The following is a 7,252-nucleotide window of genomic DNA, read 5'->3' on the forward strand; positions in this document are numbered from 1 at the left end:
GGGGATGCATGGAGTGTATGGATGTATGATAGTTTCCACACCAGGACAAATACTTTAGAAACGCATAGTTGCTACTTGCCAAATTTGTTTTATTTTTCGAAAAAATTTACAGAAAATCCAATATTTAGATTATTTGTTTGAAATTTGGTATGGACACAGTTGAATGCACACACAGTTCATTTGCATCTTCAAATCAATCAGTCAATCAATACGATTGGGTGCCGAGGCTGTCAAGTCAGTAGGGGGTGTGACTGCCTTGAGCAGCAACAACTGCCCGGCACCTTCTGGGCATGGACTGGATCAGATGCCGGATATCTTGCTGTGGGATGGTGTCCCACTCCTCCTGAAGTGCCTGCAATAGATCGCGGTGATTTGCCGGCGCTTCTTCTCGCCTGCGCACACGTCTGTCCAATTCATCCCAGAGGTGTTCTATCGGGTTCATGTCTGGCGACATGGATGGCCAGGGAAGCACCTGGACATGGTGGTCGGTGAGGAACTGGGTGGTGAGTCGTGCTGTGTGCGGGCGAGCGTTGTCCTGCTGGAATATGGCATCCTGGTCAGTCAGAAGAGGAAGGGCGTGTGGGCGCAGAATTTCCTCCACGTATCGCTGGGCAGTTATGCGCCCTTGGACGTGCACCAGGGTGCTCCTTCCAGCGGTATTGATCGCCCCCCACACCATGACGCCTCCACCACCATGAACGGGTGCCTCATCCACACAGTTGGGCGCGTAACGTTCGTTTACTCTCCGGTAGACCCTCCTCCGACCATCATGTCGCTGGAGCAGGAAGTAGGACTCGTCGCTGAACCACACGTGTCTCCAGTGATTCCGGACGGTCCAGCGAAGGTGCTGGTTGCCCCACTGCACTCGGTTCTGGCGATGGCGGCGGGTGAGGACAGCTCCTCTGTGAGGTCTGCGAGCTCTCAAACCAGCTTCATGCAGGCGGTTCCGCACGGTCTGGTCCGATAATCGGTGTGGCCCGGGGAGAGCCTGGACAGAAGATGAGGCCGACAGGAAACGATTCCGGAGGTGGCGGAGCCGTATGAAGCGGTCGTGAGCAGCAGTTGTCGCCCTTGGTCTTCCCGCTCGTGGCAAGTCAGCAACGGAGCCAGTGGCTTGAAACCTGACCCACAGTCTACTGATGGTGCTCTGGGGCACGTGGAAGTGCCTGGCGTTTGCACTTTGACTTTGGCCTGCTTGTAAACGACCCAATGCAATTTGGCGGTCTTCTCTGCTCAATCGGGCCATCTTTCGTCGCTGAATTGTCGTCTGATTTCTTTGTGGCGAACAATCCGCTTTTATGGGTTTTGGAAGACATGGTGAGAGCTCAATATTCCCCGAGTTTCACGAGATTACACTGAAGCATGACGAGTGGTCATGCCAAATGAGCAATTTTGACATTGTAGCCACTGATAACGCATGCGTCACGTGCAGAGCTCACTTGTGGCAATGGACGAAAGGTCGACGACCAGATAAACATTTTCTGCAGTTTGGTGGATATCCTTGTAGCCATATAACTAAATTAACCAAATATTACAAGCTATGCGTTTCTTTTTTTGAACAGTATATGTGGCGGATTCAATTCTTGTTCTTCTTGTTCTTGTTCTTCTTATTTCAATCGGGTGCCGTGTGAAATGTTTGACACAGCACGTCACCTCTTTACACCGATTGTTAGTGCGAGTTAGGCTTGTTATTTTTCTTGAAATGTCTTGCTTTTGTGTTTTGATCTGTCTTGTTGAGTCAAAGTCCACTCATGTATTACCAGTTTTGTGACCACTGTGCATTCTCTGATTCCCGCCAGGAATCGAACCTGGGACTCTGCCTGCAGGAGGCAGTGTGTTACCGCTACACCACGGGAATGTTGAGAACAGAATGTTTAACTGTTTGCTTTATATCTGACAGACGGAGAATCATATCAGTCTGTTGTTACTCAAGGGTTATCTTGGTAAAAGGCGATAGTTTTCTCTTTGATATTCATTTTGTAAACCTCGCTTTATATATATGTAATTAGCATTGCCTCATAAAACGTCACATTTTTGTTTACCATGAAGTATGTCATGTACATATTTTGGAACAACTGACAACAATGCCCTACTCAGTAAAATTGGACTGACAGACAAAGAGATAGACAGAGTAGACATTACATTCTAGAACTCTCAGAACATAAGACAAACTTTCACAATTATGTGGCTAACATATCTTTTTATTGTTTTTAAAGAACTCACATTGAAAAACTATTAAAAACTGGTTCTAGTCTGCATTGTGTCTTATTTGAAAGATTTCTTCATATGATATGTATATACAGTTTCCTTCTGTGTATCATATTTAAATGTGTTCCTTGATTTTTGTTTCAGAAAATTAGTTCCACTTATAAGCAATGCAATCATATTAAATACGGTAGACAACATGTGCAGAGATCCTAATTTCTTCTTTTTATTTTCATTTTGAAGGAGGTCACTATGCCATTTTATTGTAGAAAAAATAGTTTCAAATTATCTCCCTTAAACAAACTCCACGATTTATATTCACTTTGGGGTATTTGTAAGGTTATATCAAGACAAATAAAGATAAAACGTCACTGAAAACAATCAAAGTACACGTACAATGTAAACAAAAGCTGTTTCCAGTTATCTGATTTCGAAGCTTACCGATGACTAGCCGCCTGGAAGTTTGCATGTAGCAAAAATGTATCCTGAGCTGGTGGAGATAAGTATCTGATTTGAAGCACAACATGAATAGTGCATCTTGCCCCTTCCAAGTTGTGGCATTGTTTGTGTGTCCATAGGCTGACACCAACAATAAGTATGAGTGGTGGCGACCTTTTGCTTGTGCCAACCCCTGTTACTGTTGTTCTGGTTCCAAGGACTCAATACAAGCGTTGAGCAGAAGCCAATGAAAGCCTCCAACAGCACCTCGTAATGAATCTGCACATGTGAATGACTTCCTACCTTGTTGGGATGCGGGCAATTGTAATGGTGTCCAGAGAGCATGCAGTTCACTGATCCCTCAGCCACCACCTCATCCCTGCCAGTGTCAAGGATGATGTCCCTTTGATTTGCATCTTGAAGTCTGTTACACCCACTACTAAATCAGTTTGACATAGTAACTAAACCTTTAGAATGTACAGTTTCCTTATTCGTATATTATTGATTGCCTTCCTTAATGTTTACTGAGTTTCACTTACGCAAATTGCACTCGGATTAAATTAGGTACACGATATGTGCAGAGAAGCTTAATTCCTTATTCATATTCTTATTATTTTGATGGTACATGTAATCACTAAAACAATTTTTTAAATAATCACTTAAAGCAATGTTATCGGATAGGTAGGCAACTTGTGCAGATATCTTAATTCCTTATTTTTACTTTTATTTTGAAGGAAATTTTTCTGCCATTTTATAGTGGAAAAACAATTTTGTTTCAAATTATCTCCCTTGAACAAACATTTGTTTAGGTTATATTCAGAAACATTAACAACGGAATCACTGCAAACAATCAATGATTTGTTTACACTGGCTACTGTGGCGTGTTTACTCTATGGGAAATACAAATGTTTACGACGAAGCAATGTAAGATGTAGATATTTGCAAAGTTCTGCGAAAAACATAATTTATGACACAGTTGTACTGATTTGTAACAGCCAGGTGGTGGGTTCAAGTGCTAGTCTTTCGGATGAGACGAACAACCGAGGTCCCTTCGTGTACACTACATTGGGGTGTGCACGTTAAAGATCCCACGATTGACAAAAAGGTATTTCCTGGCAAAATTGTACAGGCATAGATAAAAAAAAAATGTCCACCAAATATCCGTGTGACTTGGAATAATAGGCCGTGAAAAGTAAATATTCGCCGTAATGGCTTGACATTTACTGGCCGATGTGAATGCGTGATATATTGTGTAAACAATTTCATCTCACACGGCAGAAAGTAATATGTAAAGCGCTTAGAGAACGTCAAGCGCTATATAAATCTCCCATATAAATAAATAAATAAATAAATTGTGTTCCACCCACATTCCGTTCACTGTTGTTTTGTACCACTAATTAACATTATAATAGGACTTATAATCAGTTAATGTTCATCAAGCCAATATCTGTGACTTAAACCATTTATGATATTATCAACTGAAACATTGTTGCAACAGAATCACATATACACAGAAATTGAGGCAAAGCCTGTAACGATGATGACGCTTCGTTGTGGATGATCCACATTGAAAGAGTCCATTGTGCTATCAATGATGTCTTCATCTCTAACTCACAGTGGTGGCGGCCTTTTGCTCGTGCCAACACCTGTTATTGTAGTTCAGGTTCCATGAACTCAAGAAAAGCAATGAGCAGAAGCAAATGAAAAACCTCATACAGCATCTCGAAATGAATCTGCACATTTGGATGATTCCCGACCTTCATTGTTGGGATGCAGGCAATTGTAATGGTGTCCAGACAGCTTGCAGTTCACTGATCCCTCAGCCGCCATGATAATGTCCCTTTGATCTGCATCTTGAAGTCGGTTACACACAATTCTAAATTGTAACTTAAAGGACCATAACAGGCTCTTTTTAAGGTCAGCTAAAGCAGTTGGGGTTGATTTAATGATATAGGTAAGCATCTAAAGATGCAAAAACCGAACAGTAAATCACAGGTTTTGTGTTGCATCAGTCTAATTTTACACAAAATGCATGCTCAAAAAGCGGCCAAATTCGTATCCTACGCGAGACTTCAAAATCCCCGCGGCGGCAAGCCGTTGGCTGTGACGTTACATGCTGTTAATCACATGAAGTGAAATATGCCTAACAAAGCCGACGACAATTCCTGAGGCACAACTGGGTCACTGTTGTATACGAAGAGAAAGTCAACTTGATTATCCATCCAGAACAGGTTGTTTTATTTCGCCATCTTGCATATTTCTAGTGTTGTGCCATTGTACCTACTGATGTATGTGTCGATCTCACGGATGAGATGTTTATGTGTCAAATTTGAGGGATACCCAAGTCAACTGAAATCCATACATGTATTTTAGCAATGACCAAGTCAGTGGGTTGCGTTGAAACTTTCAGGAATGTGTCTCTACACACGAGGCGTAGTTCAACCGTTTGAGTACACTTTCAAATCTTCACGAAATAATATTTTAAAAACTGCCACAGGTTTGTTGACTTACATCCCACATATTTTTGACTTCGCATGTATTTATGACAGATGGTTGTTTCAAGTACTGCCAAAGTTTCTTTTGAGTATAGACACTTGCCGGAATGTGCTAGTTGTGTAAACACATGAGAACAAACAACGTTTTCGAAATACAGCGATTATGAATTTTAGTCGACTTTTGAGTTGATACATTACATTTTTATCAGTTTTATTTTGGGGGTACCCTTATTTGGGCGGCGGTCAAATAACCCATGTAAAGGCCACCTTTTATCTTAAAAGTGTTCCAGTTAGCCAAGTTGAGTGCCCTCAATAGCATACATTGAATACAACAGCACAGGAATGAATGTTTTCGTTTTGGTATGAAAATTGGTGCAATATATTTATTTTTGCACAGTTTAGGTAATCCACAAATTCTTCAACCCTGCCACCCACACCGTCCAATCATTCTCTGCACCAACAATACATGTATTGTTTTGTTTAAAAATGTTTTTGTGTTAGTTTCTATTGCAAGAGAATGTCTTTTAGCATCACAAATGCCTAAATACCCTTTTATTGGCGGCCATTTTGAAAATTGTTAAAAAACTACTGATTTCTTAATTTTTTCACGGTGGCTCTGTATCAGGTTTTGTTAAGCAAAAGCAAATGTCCATTTACGCCAAATTTGCTGTTAATCACATGAAGTGAAATATGCCTAACATACCCAACCGTTTACACTGGCGGCCATTTTGAAAATTGTTTAAAAACTACCCATTTTTTTATTTTTCGCGATGGCTCTGTATCAGGTTTTGTTAAGCACATAAAACTCTTCATATTTGCTGAATTTGGTGTTTGTTGCATGATTTGAATGATTTTGCAACATAGGAGCCCCACTATCATAACTAATCGCATTTTGCCATTTGTTTCAGAAAGGAGGTTAACCTACAACAAGATCGACGCTATGTCAGATATGCCTCAGCCACATTAAGACTTCCGAATTTAGATCCACTCGGCATGGTGACAAGTCTTGATGAAAAGTATATGACTAAGGACAGCAGTGGAAAAGACAGATACCTATTGCTTAGTGTCTGCAGTGCAAAAGACAGATAAGCTGATGGTAGATTTCCAAATGAACACAGCACCTGCAGATCTACTGCTGATTTATCTGTTTGACTTCTTTTAAAAATCATACATGGAGTAAATATGATGCGTTAGTTTTAACTCCGAGTGTGTGGTGTGTGTGTGTGTGTGGCGTGCATGTGCGTGTGACGGAGTGATTTGAGCTGGTGTTACTGTTTGTCGATTTCTTACGGGAGCCTTGAAGGCTTCGCCTCTTGTTAGTTTTGGCACAAGCAATCCGTCAGGAAGTGAGCCAAAACTAAAAATTAGTCATTAACAGGTGAAAGTTAGTAATTATTCCGGGGAAAATTAGCAATAAACACGTGAAAATGGTAATTATCAAGGGAAATTTTCCCTTGATAATTACAATTATGAGGTTTTGGCACTCGTAAGCCGTCATAAGAGCAGACGTATGATTTAGGCTCCAGTCACCCGTGAACGGGTGGGCAGCGTCCAACTCCTGTGTGTTTTAATGCTGTGCCGTGACTCATGGACCCCTGATTGTGGTGATAGTTTAGCTAGTGTCACCCATCAGTTTTAGGGCATGTGTGCGTTAGGGGGTTAAAGCTACTCAGTTAGACCAGTATGTGATAAGCAAGGGCGGATCTGGGGGGGGGGGGGGTTACACGGGTTACGTAACCCCCCCCCCACCCACCCCAAAAAGAGGTAATTTATTGGCTCAGGATGCACCAGATAGCTCTATTTTGCTTCTTTGGATAAAAAAAATTTCCGGGGGTGCATGCCCCCGGACCCCCCTAGAGGCTTAGGCGCCTTCGGCGCCGTCAACGTGTATCTTCGCAGTCATTTTGTAACCCCCCCCCCCCTCCAAAGTGAATTGATCCGCCCTTGATAAGCGACATAATCCATGTAGATTCAATCCCATTTAAGTCAAGAACGTTCTCTCCGCCGAGAGCAATTTGTCCGGGTTTGCGCGTGCGCTTTCGAATATATTGAGCAGCGTAGCCGGCGTGTAGCGTGTTGTATGTATGGAAAGCCGTTTGGCTCATAACCATTAC

The 7,252-nt window shown here is 42.0% G+C and overlaps 1 non-coding gene across 1 annotated transcript; it reads right to left on the reverse strand.

Annotated features, from left to right (window-relative positions):
- Positions 1–1,787: 1,787 nt before the first annotated feature.
- Trnaq-cug (transfer RNA glutamine (anticodon CUG)) lies at positions 1,788–1,858 on the reverse strand. The gene has a single exon. It is a non-coding gene; the product is annotated as a tRNA-Gln (tRNA).
- Positions 1,859–7,252: the final 5,394 nt, after the last annotated feature.

The sequence above is a fragment of the Littorina saxatilis genome, linkage group LG3 (genome assembly GCF_037325665.1).
Source record: "Littorina saxatilis isolate snail1 linkage group LG3, US_GU_Lsax_2.0, whole genome shotgun sequence".
Classification (NCBI taxonomy): domain Eukaryota; kingdom Metazoa; phylum Mollusca; class Gastropoda; order Littorinimorpha; family Littorinidae; genus Littorina; species Littorina saxatilis.